Raw genomic sequence first — 17,522 nt, forward strand, 5'->3', positions numbered from 1 at the left:
TCACAAGAACCTATAAGGTAGGGGAAAAAGAGAACAGATGTTGTTATCCCTGATTTTATTCATAAATGCAAAATGAGCCAGAATGTAGATGCAACATAATGCCAGAGATTGCTCCTCACACCATGCATGGTACATAGTCTTTGAAATCAGACCTGATATTAAATACCAACTTTGCCACTGACTTGCTGTGTGATCGTGGGCAAATTAACCTCCCTAAAGGGGCGCCCGGGTGGCTCAGCCGGTTAAGGGTCTGACTTCGGCACATTTCATGATCTTGCGGTTTGTGAGTTCAAGCCCCGCGTCAAGCTCTGTGCTGACCGCTCGGGGCCTGGAGCCTGCTTCGGATTCTGTGTCTCCCCCTCTCTCTGCCCTCCCCTGCTCATACTCTGTCTCTCTCTGTCTCTCAATGATAAATAAACATTAAAAAAAAAAAATTTTTTTTGGCGGCTGGGTGTGGCTCAGTCCGTTAAGCGTCCGGCTTCAGCTCAGGTCATGATCTCGCGGTCCGTGAGTTCAAGCCCCACGTCGGGCTCTGCGCTGACAGCTCAGAGCCTGGAGCCTGCTTCAGATTCTGTGTCTCCCTCTCTCTCTGCCTCTCCCCTGCTCACGCTCTGTCTCTCTCTGTCTCAAAAATAAATAATAAAAACATTTAAAAAAAATTTTTTAATTAACCTCCCTAAGCCTCAGTTTCCTCCTCTAGAAAACGACAACATTGACACCTTTGTCATAGATCTCCTATGAGATTTAAAAGAATTTGTGTAAAGTACTTAAAATACCATAAGGCACAAAAAAAGATAAAAAATAAACTTTACCATTATTTTTCTTTTTCTCACACATTCCCTCTCTTGTAACATTGTGAATAAATGATGTTTCCTTTTTCAATTTACTCAATTCTTAGGTGAGTGGTCTTTTAAATAATAATTATATACATAATAATCAACAGTTGGAGAAAATGTACAATTACCTAAAGATAGAAAAACACCTACCACCCACATACAAACACTGGTAACGCTTAGCTACGTTTCCTTCCAGTCTTTTTTTCCCCCCTGCACAAAGGCTTGCCATTTGTCTTTGGCCATATCAACTAGTATCACAAACTAGTGAAATATAGGAGGTAGTTAAGGCATGTGTTTCAGAGAAAGTGTTCTGCATGCCACCCCACGCTGCTCATTTCCAGAATATAAAAGAGGTGCCCCCTTTGGAAGCCTACTTCCATTGGCAAGAAGCCAAACTCGGGGGCCATGGCAGAGGTACAATGAGGTTGTCTCAAGAACCCGATGTATCTGAATGCACTCGGTCCCTAGCCCACTGATCCTGTAGCCTGGGAGAAAATTGTGTAAAACTCAGCCCACCTGTTCATAAGACCAGTTTGTCTGCATAAAAAGAGGGTCTGACAAGGCTGCAACCGAGGTTACCATCTGTCAGGCCTGAAGTCAGCCATGTTGTCACCCAAGGCATGGGCAGCTCAGAATTACTGCTCTCGAGTATCTTCAACCACTGGGAAGAAAAGCTTCTCCTAGACTCTTAAAAGGGGTTCTGTTCAGGCCGAAAGCAGAATTCCTACAGCCAAGCATCTCCTGTCAGCTAATTTGATAGTTCTCTATCAAGTAAACCATTAGTGAATACATTGATTCTTTTTTTTTTCCTTTTTTTTTTTTTTTTCAGCTCTGCCTTAGCTATTCCCAAGATTTCTCTGAACCAGTTGGGCAAAATTGATTTTTATTAGTTCCACTGGCCTTGTGGAAAATTATCTCATGAACTGGTTTTTATAAGAAGACTCAAAGCAGAGCACAGGGTAAAAAATAAGCCTATAGCAGTCAAAACTGTTGTCTGAAATGTCTTCAGACTGGAAGGCTGAATTTATTGCACAAAACAAGTACCAGCAAGCGGAGGTGTGCAGTCCTGCTCGTTATCACCGGAAAGGGGAACCAAAAAGCCGAGTAAAAAATTAAATTTTAATAATGCCAGTGATATTTTCTAAATCTTTCCTGACAGAAAGATTCTCATTATTTTTATCTGTCTCCGAGTAGGTTCTTTTAGTTGCCATCTCAGAAATGGCCTCAGCTATGATTGTTTTCTGGGCTTGAAAGCATCTGAAAAACCAAATATATACAGAGAGAAATATGCGTTAGATTGTTCAAGGAAGAGCCGTGACCGTGGTAACATTTCGGCTCGTGTGTTTGCAGCCAACATTCGCTGGGAACGCCTTCGGGTTTCACAAAAGAGGTCCATGTTGTTAAGACAATTGAAGTAAATCCCAGAACAAAAGGGACCCGCGATCCACTGCACTTGGCTAAGGAGAAACCCAGGGGCCCCCAGTCCCAAGTTGGTTTGTTCTGGGAATCTCCCCGTGCTCGCCACGAAAGGAGATTCAAGGGGAAAATGGAAAGATCCTATTGTTTTCGTAAACGTGCGAACTCGCCTTCCAAGTATCACGTGGTATAGAATTGTTTGGGGCTAAGAGGAAAAATCAAGCCAGAGTCATTAAAGTAGCCAACCCACGAGGATGTGAATTCCTTTCGTTGCCTTCGTTCTTCGGTGCCTATGTGTAAACCTGTCTCGGTCCCAAAAGGATTTATAGCAAATTACCTAAATATATACAACAGATTTTCTCTATATAAAATGAAGCCAGGAGTGAGGTTAGCACACACACTTGGAACAGCCTATACATTTGTGAGAGGTGGGCCACAAATCTATCTCTAGGCGTTCTGGCAGCCAAGTTGAAGAGGAAGATGGTCTCAGTTACATGAGTCAATATCCATAAGATAAAAACATGGCTCTTTCCCCTACCCCGACGAGAAAGAACACCTTCCCATGGGACCTCATTGCGGGGACACACGCTGTGCAGGGTAATAAACAACATGTTCAAGAGCATCCTTACAGGAAATATGAGCTCCACAGGGCTGTTTCTTACTGTTCCTCTGTGCATGCCAGCGGCATCGCGCCAAGAAACAGGTGAGAGCGCATGTGCGAACCTAAACACCACCATCCAGATGGCCCCCCCGGGGGCTCTGCTGCTCCAGAGAGAGACCCTAGTGTCTCCAGGAGAGATGGACCCCCTCCATGAAGCTCCCCGATCAACCCCGTATCTCTCCGCTGGACTTCTGACAGAGGTTCGGCAGGGAACTTTGAGGTTGTTCCCTCTGGCAAGGACCTGGGTGGCACCGCCTTATATTGGTAATTAGGCGCCTTCGTGTTGTCTGGTAGCCAGTTAAAGGGTGGATTCCACCATCCACTTTTGAAAATTAAGGCCAAGGAGCTTGAGGGCAGTCCCTCCAAAGGATGACAGGGAAAAAAAGTGGCTCCCCCTTTGTAACATTCAGGCTGCTTTTGGGCTGTTCTTTAAAGATCCCTCCTAAGTAAGGGTTGGTTTTTCTCTGCGTTGCAGCTAAATAAAGAACCTGAGAATATGTTCAAAGGCCACTCTACTCCTCAGCGATTTATGTTCTATCTTTTTATCAAGTCCAAAGGCATAGTCCTCAGCATGAGGAGTGCTTGGGTCACATGTATTTACCACTATTTTAGAGATGGGGAAACTGAGGCACATTTACCTGTTTTTCACAAGATCACTCGGTAGACTGCGAGTCCCTCTTTGCCACTTACCCTCCAATAGAAACCGCTTGGTTTCCCACCCCAGGCCTCCTGGCTTATAAGATGTTGCACGTAAGAGGTACACCATCCTCCATGAGAATCACCAGCTGGGCTCTTCCGTGCATTCTGCAGGCTGTGAAGGTCAAGGGGGCTGCAGATGTGGGGTCCGGCCGACCTCTGCCTGTGCTTTTCATCACCTTGTGAGAGGTCCGCAAGGCACACACAAGCTGGTTTGTGGCTTCTGTTGACCTCTCGCCGGCCTTCGACCCGGTAGTTAGGAATCGGTTATGGGCTAAGCTGGATACACTCAGTGTAGACCCTGGTTATTGATGCTTCTCTCGAGGTTGAACTTCACACTTCTGCAGGGTCAGGAGGGCCTCCAAGGGAATCCCCAGTACAGTAGTAGGGCAAGATGCTCTCACCCACCCACCCCCTTCCTTTTCATTTGTTCCTTAATAACCAGTCAGAGGTCACAGACTGAACACCCACAGGCCCGCTCTGCCCCACAGACAGATGTGCTTTGTTTGGCCACTCAGTGCTTTGGAAAACTTTTACTTGGTTGCCAATGTTTAAAACTTGGAGGTTTCACAGAAAGAACACAATTTCTGGCTTCTGTTGGCAAATCAGAAGATCCAGCTGTGCGAAGCCCACTTTGAGCCCCGTGGCAAGCAGGAGCAGCACGCCCCCCACCTCCCCCCGCCCCACCAGTCTAGAAAATGGTCAGGCACTCCGGGTTCTCCCAGTCCCCACTCCTGATGCCCTTGGACTGGATAGAATAACGGTTAGAATAACACGTGTTGTCAGGCCAGCAGGTGACGTGGCTTCACCTGGCACAGACCTGGAGATCCTGCGATCTGATCATCACCCCACCCCAGCCTCCTCCCCCACAAAGAGCTATGAGTCAACCATCCTGCTGATGGTTAAGCCTTCAGAGGAGGCCTTCTTCACCTGGAGTGTCCCTGCTCTAAAATGATTAATGCTGCTCTGGGGTATGTAAAAATCAGTGTAAGGGAAAAGATTATGAATGACATGTCATAAGTTTGAGCACACAGTGCACGACTCTCTGGGGGCATCATGTGCTCTCCGGCCAGGAAAACGGAGTAGCCCAGGGATTAGCACCAGCAGGAGGTGGAATGGAATGGAATGGAATGGAATGGAATGGAATGGAATGGAATGGAATGGAATGGAGGGACCAGGGGCAGAGCAGGATGCCCGGAGCCCAAGAATGGGGTCACCTGATGGAGGCTGGAAATATAGAGGCCTGTCAGGAGCCACTCTAGAAACGGAGCTGCAGAGAAGGCAGAGAAAGAAAGGGAAGAATACCCTGGCTTCTCTCTGCCTCCCACCCCCGGTGTCCTCCCAGTGCCTCCCATTGGCTGAATGCGGCGGGAAGCCAGTCGACACAGAGTGGCATGGCGGCAGGCAGCAGCCTCTCTATGCTGCAGAGAAAAGCAATAAAGGAACGGGAAAAGGACTGAGGAGAAGCAGCCTCAGAACCGGCACCACGGGGACATGATTCAGATATCATTCAGCTTGCCACAGAGCCAAATCTGGACAAGACAGAAAAGTCATAATCTAGAAATTGTAACCACATCCCTCCAGAGTTGACAGAGATACAGGTAGCTGATAAACCACTGCCAAAATGTTCCTTCCTCCTGACATCCAGAAAGAAAAAAGGTGTAAATCCATCACAATTAGGAGATAAGTATCTAACATCATATCTTGCAGAGAAATAATGTTAGAGCTCATCACAAAAGCCGAGGCAGCTGCGTCTCCACCAATGCAATCTCAACCAGCCATGTTTCCAAAGAGGCATCTCGGCTGCCAGGGGGTGTCCCCAGGGAAACTATAACAGAGCCAGAAGAGGCAGCCTCCACCTTCCTGGGTAACTTAGTAGCTGCTGAAGATGGGGCTACCGGGAACGTGGCTCAAGCCTGGACCCACCGAGGCAAGCTAATCAGGGTCAGCAGCAGGATGCGCCCTGCAGGAATTGGAGAGAAATCTGCAGGCTTTCCAGGCCAAGGCACCTGAGGTGGGGGCGGGGGGCGGCGGGGGGAGCTGTCTACTGGAGGGGGAGCAGCCAAACAGGAAAGAGGTGCAGGGCACATTGTGGGGAAATCTGTGAGTCCTAATAGAGCAGAATAATAATAATTCTTACACTTACATACTGAGCAGTTACTATTACCAAGTGCTGACCTAAGACCTTCATGTGGAATTAACTTATTTATTAATGTAATTCATTGAGGTACTGCTATTACTGGCCATTTATTTACTTATTTATTTGAGAGAGAGAGAGCACGAGTGGGGGAGAGAGGCAGAGGGAGAGAGAAAGAGAAAGAATCTGAAGCCGGGCTCAAACCCATGACCCTGGGATCTTGACCTGAGCTGAAATCACCCCCGTTCCATTTTTTTTCTAATGAGGAAACCGAAGCAGTGGTTCTTTGGAACTTCCAGATTCCTTGCGTTGGTGCTTTTGTTTCTCTTTTTCAGTAGAGGACCAAAGGAGGATTGTCCACCTTCTGTGCTGCCAGGAGAGAGTAGTTTCCAGAGAGAGAGTACATTCCCAGTGTCCAGGCGGGGACACTGGGAAGAACACTGCCATCTACTATCACCATCACACCATAAAATAAGAACATTTTCACCTTCTCACGCAAACATGGCAAAAGGACTTAACCTCCGAGAAATAACGAAGCAACTTGCACAGCTGGTGTGTGGCAGATCCTGGGTTCGAATCCGGGCGGTTTGGCTCCAGAAATGAAAAGAGCTGATCGGCTTCTGTCCGAATGGCTTCTCTGGAGGATGGAAGGGTGGGGGGCCCCCCCAAGCCAGGAGGAACGGCAGGTGGCCAGCTGAGCAGGGCAGTGAGGCTGCTCACAATACAGGGGCAGGACCCAGTGGGAGTGGGGAACCTCAGGGCACCCAGCAGGAGGGGGCGGGGCGTGGGGGAGAAGCACCTAAACTGGGAGCTGGGAAAGGGGTCATCCTGGCCTGTCATCGTGATAGGCTGCCCTGTGCTGAGAACTTGACCACGGCTACATCTGAAGTGGGCCTTGGCTTCTCCCTGGGTAGGCCTGAGCCACCAAATCTGGGTTGTCATAAGTCAGGATCATGGTGACATTAAATGACATCACACATGCAATAGACATCCAAGACCACAAAAGGACACCCTGCCTTTTTAAGAGTGTCTAGAACACAGTCCCGTGTGCTGCCCACACCCTGTGCCGAGAATGCTTGGGAGAGATTCCTTTATTACATTTCATGGATGAAAAGAGACTTTTAGACCTTTCCCAAGATCACACAGTGCGTCTAGCTAATTCTCTCACCTGCTTTTTTCTGTCAGGCACTCTATTCCGACAGATGCATTAGATTAAATCTTCTGCAGATCGGGCATCTTCCTAGGGTATATTCCCTCATCTGTAGGATAGGTGATGTAGACATAATAAAAAATCATGCTGTTCGAGGTCACTAGGGGACGGGCAGTTGTGAGAGGACAATTGCCATTCCCTTTTTCCCCTGAATTCAAGGAGGGATCAGGTGATCATGCATTTACCTAGAAGAGAGAGGCAGAGAGGACAACGGCCAATGTGCCCATAACTGAAGAAAACTGACGAAATATGCTACTGAATAAAAATGAACCTCATCTAGGGGTGCCTGGGTGGCTCAGTCGGTTGAGCGACCGACTTTGGCTCAGGTCATGATCTCACGGTTTGTGAGTTCCAGCCCCACGTCGGGCTCTGTGCTGACAGCTCAGAGCCTGGAGCCTGCTTTGGAATCTGTGTCTCCCTCTCTCTCTGCCCCTTCCCCACTCATGTTCTGTCTCTCTCTGTCTCAGAAATAAATAAACATTAAAAAAATTTTGGGGGGTGGCGCCTGGGTGGCTCAGCCAGTTAAGCGTCCGACTTCAGCTCAGGTCATGATCTCACGGTTTGTGGGTTCGAGCCCCGTGTCGGGCTCTGTACTGACAGCTCAGAGCCTGGAGCCTGTTTCAGATTCTGTGTCTCCCTCTCTCTCTGACACTGCCCCATTCATGCTCTGTCTCTGTCTCAAAAATAAATAAACGTTAAAAAATTTAAAAAAAATTTATTTTTTTAATGAATATCATCTTAATCATTTACTGTGCATTTACACTGGGCACTAAGAAAAGAGTTGACTTTGGTTAATTAGCATTCTGTACTTTCAACAAAATTAACTAGCATACCCTATTATTCTGTCTATGGAGAAGTATATAAAGATGAAGATTTCAGGGGTGCCTGGGTGGCTCAGTCAGTTGGGCATCCGACTTTGGCTCAGGTCATGATCTCACGGTTTGTGGGTTCGAGCCCCGCGTTGGGCTCTGTACTGACAGCTCAGAGCCTGGAGCCTGTTTCAGATTCTGTGTCTCCCTCTCTCTCTGCCCCTCCCCTGCTCACGCTCTGTATCTCTCTCAAGAATAAATAAACATTAAAAAAGATTAAAAAAAAAAGATGAAGACTTCAACAACTTGCCCTTCAAACAACCAAGAAGAGTCTGGTAGAAGATGTAAGACAAACCGATTATATCAATAACCACCATAGTATTGGGGTGTCCTGCAGGGGTGGAAGATAAGATTAGGGGGGTGATTTGAGGCCTTGGCGAAAGTGGGGATGAGAATAGTCTCCATGTCACAGGATTGTTGTGAAGGTTCAACAAAGTGTAGAAGATGCCAGAACAGCACCTGGCCCAGAGTAAATGCCCAGTGAGTACGAGCTGCAGGTGTGATGTGGCTATGTCTGTGCTCAGTCCTTGATGAGGCATCGCCCCCATCACCAGGGACACCACCCCGCTGAGGCCTGAGGAAGAATCCCCAGAGAGTCCAGCCGGGTCGGATTTTCTAGCTCCGAGATTCGAAAACTTGCATGGTTCTCTGATTGGGACTTATTTTTTTTATTTTTTATTTTTGGAGAGGACAGAGGATTGTCCACTTTTTATTTTGCCAAGTAAGAGAGACTAACTTCCAAGGAGAGAGTGTATTTCCGATGTCCCAATAGGGTCATCGAGGCAAAAACCTACCGTCTACTATCACCATCACGCCGTAAAAGGAAGGGCATTTGAACTTGAACATGGAAACGGTGGACAGGACACAATGTCAAAGAAACGGGCGGTCCTTTAAATTGTGTAATCTCGTTTTCGGGGAGAAGGAGCCTTCCGTGTTACTCTTTGTTTATGGCTTCAGCTTCAGTCTGGAGTTGGGGAGCCACTGTCTTCCGTCACGCATGCACCGGGTCGTGTTCCTTGATTTTGTCGAACGGGCCCCCTTAGAAGCAGCGTGTTTGTAAAGTGCCATCGCGTGCCGTCGCCACGGTGGCCCTGGCCGCTCGGATGAGCCTGAGCATTACTGTGAAACAAGAATGGGCCTGGGGGGTCTGAAGGCCCAACTGTCCCCCAAATGGTTGACCTTGGACACGTCCCTTCGCCTGTCAGGGCCACAGGGTCCTCACCTCTGTAACCAAGAGTCCTGCCCAGGGTGTGGAGACCTCCGCCAGCTCTAGCGGTCTGCAAACCTGTGAGGGTTTAAGTATATCATGCGTTTCTAGAGCATCATTATTTCATTCCTTTCAAGTTTTTTCTAAGCACTTTGATTCTATCTGAAAGCCCAGTCACCAGCAAAGCCACCCTCCAGGCCCCTTGCCATGGTGGAGTCCATATTTGAGAATGGCGGTGGCCGTGGTACCCCAGCTGAAATTTGATGTCCACATTTGGCAACAGAGCGCAACGTAACCGCAGATTACTGATCAAAACCCGTCGGTCTTATCAGTGAGCTCTGACAGGTACTTGCTGGCTGCCTTCCCAGGCTGGGAAGGCATCCCCGAGCCAGCCAACGGGACCCCCTCCTCCCGCCTTTGATGTCCATGCGGCCACCTCAGAGAGGAGGAAGCCCTGCTGGGGAGAGAGTCGCTGTGAGGCCCAGATAGACGCCAGCCTGTGGGAACAAGAAGCTTGGCGAGCTTGAGGAGGCGGCGGCTTCCTGGACTGCTGCCTCCCTCCACCTTCCCCACCAGCCTCTGGAAGTTTCCCGGGCAACTTCTCCGACCTCTAGACAACTTTCTTCCCGCCTCTCACCTTTCCTGAAATGGCATCCTCTCTCACAGAATTATTTGCCTACCGCAGGCATGTAAAGGGCTTTTACCTTCCAAAGTGCCTTACCATCTTTAATGAACTAATCCCCGTCTCCCTGTGGTTGGGGGAGCCGAAGTTGCTTGGGAAGGAGCTGAAACCCACCCCAGGCAAATCCACACAACAAATTGGCCTGCGCTGGCATTGCTCTAATGATGGCCTTTGTTGTCAGGTTTCTGTGATTGATTGCTCATCGTGACACCCTGAGCTCCCACAGGGCTGGGACTCTCGTGTTACCTTTTTTCTTCGGAAGGACTTGGCCAAACCGGCCATACCTGTCTGTGCGTGGCCCGAGGACCACCCTGTTCTCCAGCAGAAAAGGGCCAGCCTTCTGTAGCTTTTAGCTGTTAGACCAGGAGCGAGCAAACCGCAGTTAGCCCACTGCCTGGTTTTGTATGGCCCACAGGACCAAAATCACTTTACGTTGTTTCTTTTTTTTAATATTTATTGTTGGGAGAGCGCAAGCGGGAGAGGGGCAGAGAGAGGGGGACGGAGGATCCGAAGCGGGCTCTGTGCTGACAGGCTGACAGCACAGAGCCCCATGTGGGGCTCGAACTCAGGAACCACGAGACCCTGACTTGAGCTGAAGGCGGACCCTCAACCGACTGAGCCACCCGGGTGCCCCCCCCTTTACGTTTTTAAATGATTGAAAAAAATCAAAATAATTTTTTTGACGTATGAAAAGTATATGAAATTCAAACTTCCGTTTCCTAAAAGGAAGTTTTCTTTGAACACAGCTACCCTTGCCCGCTTACGTTGTCTAGGGCCGCCTTCGCGCCACAAAGGGCAAAGCTAGCACTTGCAACAGAGACCGCATGGTCCACAAAGCCTGAATATTAGTGTCATGAGTTGAAGTGTGTTCTCCTCTGACCCTCTGGCCCCCCGAGTTCATGTGTCGAAGCCCTAACCCCAGGACCGTGGGATGTGACCTTATTGGGAAATAGGCTGACGTTACTGGTTAAGATGAGGCAATCTTAACGGCAGGGTGCTCCCCTAATGCAGTAGGAATAGCATCCTTATAAAAAGAAGAAACTCGGGCACAGATACACGCATAGGGAGACGGCCATCACCTAGACGGAGATCAGGGTGACACAGGCACCCCAAATATTGCCAGCGCACCACCAGCAGCAGGGGAGAGGCGTGGAACAGATTCTCCCTCTGCCTTTGGAGGAGCCAACCTGCCAATACCTCCGTCTCTAGCTTCTAGCCTCCAGAACTGGGAGACCGAGAAATTTCTGTTGTTGAAGCCCCCAGCGTGTGGTCCTTTGTAAACTAATGCATTTGCTCCCTCGTCCCTTTACAAGAAGACAGTTGCTGATCCCTGTTGAACTAAGTAGAAATTTGGAAGTGGGGTTAAGCTACTCTGGTCCTCACTCAGGACCTAACCTGGGCGTGCCAGGGCTCAGGCACCCGTCCCTGTCTCCTGGGTTCCTCGCTGGAGTGTGCTCCTTTCTCCACCTATCAAAATGTATCCCTCCTGTGCCCTGTTCCCTCAGGGCTGCCGGATAACCCACTTCTCCTCAACTTAGGTCAGGAAGTGTGGACGATGAATGGTGGGCGATGGCTTAGTAAGTTGGCCCAGAGATGACATCTGGTTTTCCTCTTATTTTTGTTTTAATTTTTTAAAATTATTTATTTATTTATTTTTATTTGAGAGAGAGAGAGAGAGCGTGCACGCACATGCACGAGCAGGGGAGAGGGGCAGAGGGAGCGAGGGAGAGACTCTCAGGCAGGCTCCACACTCAGGGTAGAGCCTGCCATGGGACTTGATCCCACCACCCTGGGATCACGACATGCGCCGAAATCGAGAGTCAGATGTTCAACCGACTGAGCCACCCAGGTGCCCTGGTTCTCCTCCTGTTTTAAATGTCTTATCCCAGAGGCAGGAGTCTTATGAGACAAGTCCTCTCAGGTCCCCCATCCCATGTGGCTTGGGGCAGCTGCCCGCTCTGTTCATGAATGGAAATTCTCATTCTGAGATGAAAGAAACAACAGCTCCTAAAGATTAGGGGCCCCACAGCTCGGGTCACAATTTCCAGGGAACCAGGCTGGGACTCTCCTGCCCTTAAAGGAAGACTTTGTACAGTCCCAAAGTGAATATGTGATGCAGCCTTGGAAACGTGGGTGGAGACATGGAGACCAGTCCTCAGAAAGGCCAAGCCAAGATGGCCAGGTCCGTATCCTGTTCTGGATCCAAAACTCCCATGTATCTGTGTCCTGGGGTTGCCATAATGAAGTATCACAAACTGAGTGGCTTAAAGCGACAGCAATTTATTCTGTCACAGTTCTAGGGGCTTGACGTCTGAGATCAAGGAGTCAGCAGGGCCATGTTCCTTCTGAGGGCTCTAGAGAAGAATCCTTCCTTACCTCTTCCAGATTCTGTGGCCCCAGGCATTCCTTGGCTTATAGCCAAACCTCTTCAGTCTCTGCTACCAACCTCTCACATGGCCTTATTCCCTGTGTCTTTCTGTGTCCTGTCTTCCTATAAAAACACCACTCACTGGATCTAGGGCCCACCCTACACCACCCTAATTTTATCTCAAGATCCTTAACAGATTACATCTGCAAAGACCCTATTTCCAGCTGAGGTCACCTTCTGAGGTTCTGGGTGGACATGAATGGGGTGGGGTGGAGACGGACACTGCACCTCAGTAAAATCAGTATGGTTGAAGTGAGAGAAGTCTCAACCAAACTTGCTGAAATCCAAAGGAAAGTGTTTGACTCCTGTGACTGGGAAGTTTCAGTGTGACTCTTCCTGCACGCAGCAGGATGCAAGGGTCCAAATAATGCTTTTAGGAATCAATCTCTTTTCCTCATCTCTGGACACTGTGTTCCTCCATGTTGGCATCTTTCAGGTAGGTTGCCATCCTGCAGGGTGATAAAAATGGCCTCTGGCTGTTCTAGGCTTCCATTGTCCCTACAATCAATCCCAGTAAAGAGAGTACCTTTTTCTTGACTTTCCAGAAAAAAAAAAAAAAAAAAAAAAAATCCCCAGAGGTCTCTATCTGGCTCCGGTGACGTGCCAGTTCCTGAAAAAATACTTGTGCAAGGAATAGAGAGCTGTGATTACCTGGGCCTGCCTGGGTCATATGTCTACCTGTGGAATCAGAGAATTGGGGTCAACCCTACCTGAACTCTTGGGGTGAGGCTGAGGATACTTCCCAAAGATGCAGAATACAGAAGACCCTGGATGGCCACGTATCAGGGGGCAGAACAACCATACAGCTCTAGCTCAGATGCAACCGTGTGCCCAGCTTTGAAAACGATGCTTCAAATTCAAGTTAATGTTACAGGCTGATGACAAGGAACCATATCCCCTATTCCTGTTTGCATTTCTTTCTGGTGAATGCTAACGTTGAATTTGATATCGAACTTAGAGAGCCTTTCCCTTGGCCCGGGTTTTTGAGAACTTCCCAGAGAGACACAGGTGCAGACTCCTCGGCACAGTTTAGTTTACCCCATGCTCTCATGATTGCTAATCGTTCTGCCCATCGTTCCTGTTCTGTCAGACCCCAGAGGTGGGGCATCATTATTCAGGCCCGTTGGCCAGGCAGGAAAGCCTGTGCAGGACGGGGCACTGAACCTATGGAGTGTCGGGCACTCTCCAGCTAATGAATGCAGGCTTGCAAAAGAGTTTGGACACTGCTGGCATCCTTAATGGGAGGGTGGCTAATAGCTAACTCCTAAAGCTGTGCTCATCTACGCACAGCCCTTAGAAACCAGGAAGCACACAACATAAACCTTCAGAGGAGCCCCTGTAGGTAGAGCCTCTCCTTCATGCATTCAGCAAGCACATTTTTGAGAATGTCTGTGCCAACCTCTGTTTGAGACACTAGGAATACAAAAGACAAAGGAGAGTCAGACCCTAGAGTCTACTTTTTATTGGAGAAACCCGCGCAGAAACAGAAAATCATAAAACTGTGTGATAAGGGATGCACAGGGAAGTACAAGAGTCAGACAAGGTCACGGTCAGGAAATTCTTCACGGAAGCAGTGGGAACGACACGCTGTAGATCAAGGACTTGGTTTTGGAATCTGGGTGAATTAACCTAACAATGCCTTTAGGTCTCAAATAACAGAAGTCCTAACTCAAACTAACTGGAGAAATTAAGTTAACTTTTTTCTCATCTAACCCAAAGTCCAGAGGAAGGGTCGTTTGATACAGGGTTTCACCATGTTTTCAGGACCAGGGTTCCATTTCTCTGCCATTCTTTCTACTGCGCTATCCTCCGCGGGTCAGCTTCTCGGGATGGCTCCCCTTGTGGAAACAAAACAGCTGCAGCAGATCCAGGCCTAACATCCACACCCCATATGATCCAGGTGACGCAGCATTCGAAGCCAGGCTCCTGGGACTCACTCGGTTGGAATGGCCTAAGTCACGTGGGTGCATCCCATCTCATTAAGCCATTTTTCATCGCCTTAAGACAACTCTGCTGCGAGTCCAGGGGAGTCTCCTGGGCGGTGGTGTTCCATGTGATGAGTCGGGGATCCAGGCAGGAGCAGTGCCCGCCGTCCTGTGACTCCACTCCTGAAACATACAGCCTCCTGAATCAGAACGGCAAGGGAAGAGCCAGCCGAGAGTCAAACACCGCAAGTCAGATGCCACCCCCTGGCATGGGAGTGACAGCCAGCACTTCTGCTCACATTTCGTTGACTTGACGCAAGTCACGTGGCCGCACCTAACTTCAAGGGACAGGTGAGAGCCGTCTGTGCCTAGAAGTAGAAAACAGGGTGACGCCTCCTGCGACTGGAATTTCCGGGCTTCTCAAGCAGGAGAGAGAACCGCACCACGTGCCACGCCCGCCTGCCCCCTCTCTACCCAGTCCCCTCGATCCGCTGCCACACGCAGGAGCTTGTTTCCAGAAGGGGAGGAGACTGGCAATGGAAAGATTAGCCGCTCCCAGGGTTCCACACGGGGATCAGTATTTTCAATAGTACTTTGTGAGTTCAGCCTCAAAGTAAATGGTTAATTCATCTTGTATCAACAGCACTGTGATTCATAATGTAAACTTGGAGAATCCTTGATGTTTCGGGCCCACATTCCTTTTAATTTGGCTCTGCGTTCTTTTAAAGCCACAGTGTGCTCACTTAATAGAATGCAGCATGCAAATGCACAAGTTTTTGCCCGGAGGCAGTTTAGCCTGGCTGTTTCAATGGATGTCTTCTTTCAAGTGTATATTCTTTCTTAAATTATTTACTGGGTAAACACACTTTGCATTTTCAAAAGGGAGATTAAGACAGCTTGCTGCAGACCTAGCTGAACGTAAAGCCCCCGGTTGCCCAAAGTTAGAAAGAAGTTACTTCGGGCTTCCCCAAAGTTCCTTCCCTGGCTCGCTAGCTGGGAACCCCTCTCCCGGCTTGTTTTTCTGATTCTCTGCAAACTCCCTGTTCCTTTCTGCTTTGCCTACAGCAATACCTGCCAGCCGCCCCTGGCTGTGACTGTACTCCAGGCTTCCTCACAGATGGGGCCCGCCAATGCCAGCCTTTGTTTCCCCTGCTCCGGGCTGGCTGGTTCCTATCCATTCATGGGCCCCAGCAGCTCCCTTGTCTGGTCCTTAGAGGCACCATATCAACCTATAACACCTTTGAGGTCCAAAGCTGGGTTGCTAGCCTGAGTCAAGCTTACTTCCAACTCTTGTCTGCTCCAACTCTTCCCCCCCCCCCACCCCCCCATTCTACACGCTTTGTCCTAAAGATCTGCCAGCCCTTGGTTTGAAAGCAAGTGCTCTCTCCTGCGCACATCCTCCACCGCCCGCCTCCGTTCCGCGAGGACCGTTCCTTCTCTTAGCTTCAGGGAGAAGACCCAGCAGCGCTCGGAGAAGGCATATGGCACGAAGTTGCCTCTTTGGGGGGTTTGCTTCAACTTGTAACTTCAGCCTTTTCTGTGCGGACTCCCTGCGTTTTTCCTGCAAATTGAGTTTGCGCAGGTTTCTCCTCCGTTCACCCTTGAAGGGACCCATTACAATTACAGGAGCTGCGTTCTTTGATGATCATCCTTCGGGTGGGTCTCTTTTGAGTGCGGTGTGCCAGCAACTGTCCTGTGTGTGCTGGGGCTGTAGAGGAGAGGGCTCCGGGCTCCGGACACACCAAGGAGTGAGTGGACAGTTCGGTCTTTCTGAATGTCTGTGACCCCAGCAGAGAGGTCAGGCTCTCCTGGGATCGGTTATGTGCTGAGTGAATTAAACATATAAGCTGTGAAGAATGACTGTGGGGGAACCACACCCCTGTTGGCCTTGAGATGAGGGAAGCCCAATTTGGAAGGCCAGGGAAGAGCTGAGGATTCAGGGATTCCTGTGTATTCATTTTGCTAACCATGCTTCAGATTAAACAAGTAACACCCGCGGTTAATCCTTTATAAATTAGCATCATGGATGCCTTGGGGCCCTCAACCCACAAATAAAATGGTTGTCAACCGAGAGATACACTACCGTATATTACTTAAGGCAGAATTTTAAAGAGTTTTCATGCTTTTAATCTGTTTCACTGCTGAGTTTCAATTTTGCTGATTTCCTCTGCAAGTCTGACGCAGATGACTGTGGTAAATAGAGATTGTGACAGTGACTTGGGCCAACGGGATGTGTAGAGCCTGCTCTGAAGACTTCTGCCCCCTTCCAGAGAAGAGGGGAAAAAAATCAATTTGGGTTTTAAATCAAGCCACCAAGTAGCACCGATCAGTGTTCATAATTAGCCTCACTTTAACAAGGCGTGAAGTCCTGTTTCTATTTATTTATTTGGGGGACAGAGAATCTTCCTGCCTCCTGAGTAAATATGGCCTGTTAAGTCTGAATTAGCTGTCATGGCAGAAGAATTAATGTCAGGGCGCAGCCTTTCTAGTGGGGAAGGGAAGAAATAAACGAGACAGATCTTAGCTGAGCCTTCCGTGATAAATGAGGACCGAGCAGACCATTCATCTCCTTCGAGGAAAGTGGACACAGGCACTAAAGCAGTTTTGCGGAAGACGTGTCAGCAAATGTGATCATTTTGTAACCTGTCAGGAGGCAAGGATGCTAGTCCTTCCAGGGGGCCACGGGGGAGGGGGCTTGTCTGATGTGACCGTCTCTCCATCCATCCATTTAGGTTTGGAGAAGGAGGGGGTGGGCGAGGAGAAATCCAGCTGAAGCCACAACGATGTCTTCCTTCCTTCCGATGAGAAAGAAACTCATCCGGAAGCTAGAAAAGCCTGCCAACACCCTCCAAAGGTTTCTTCACAGAGATACAAAAGTAGAGGGCAGGGTCTCCGTGAGACTAAGACAGCAGACCTTTTTCTGCTTGATATTTGCAGGAACAGGCCGATGGGATTTGCTGTGGGGTGTTAGGCACAGGGACGGTTGCCTCTACCACCAGCCGCTCTATTGCTGTGGTGGGTTCTGTAGGAGGTTGGGGGGGGGGGGGTGGCAGGCCACTTGGCCTGGGTCCCCTTTGACAGTCTCAACAAAGCATTCTGTCGCTCAACCCCTTTTCTCAGACTGAGCTAACACGCTGTGAGGCAACTTCATTGGAAACTCTCTGCAAGCATCTTGGAGCACGTGTCTCTACTCTGGGTCTCCTCCTGACCTGCCAGTTCCCCGTCATTCACATTGGCTTATATTTGGGCCCCTGGAATCCCCAGAGGTGAGGGCCCACCAAGCAAAGCACATGAGGCGCTCGGGTACTCTGTAATTCTCATTTCCATCTTTTTTTTTTTTTTTTTTTTTTTTTGTTACGGAGCAAACGTAACGTTTCCTCCTGGCGTAACCGAGCAGTGAGCCCCAGTGACAGATGACGGTTTCACAGCCTGAGCTGCGAGTTTGACACTTGCTT

General features: G+C 49.1%; 1 protein-coding gene across 4 annotated transcripts in view; it reads left to right on the forward strand.

Moving 5' to 3' along the window:
- VTI1A (vesicle transport through interaction with t-SNAREs 1A) overlaps positions 1-17,522 on the forward strand; it is a 361,732-nt gene that overhangs the window by 330,981 nt on the left and 13,229 nt on the right. The window lies entirely within an intron of this gene.

Source organism: Felis catus, chromosome D2, assembly GCF_018350175.1.
Source record: "Felis catus isolate Fca126 chromosome D2, F.catus_Fca126_mat1.0, whole genome shotgun sequence".
Taxonomy (NCBI): Eukaryota; Metazoa; Chordata; class Mammalia; order Carnivora; family Felidae; genus Felis; species Felis catus.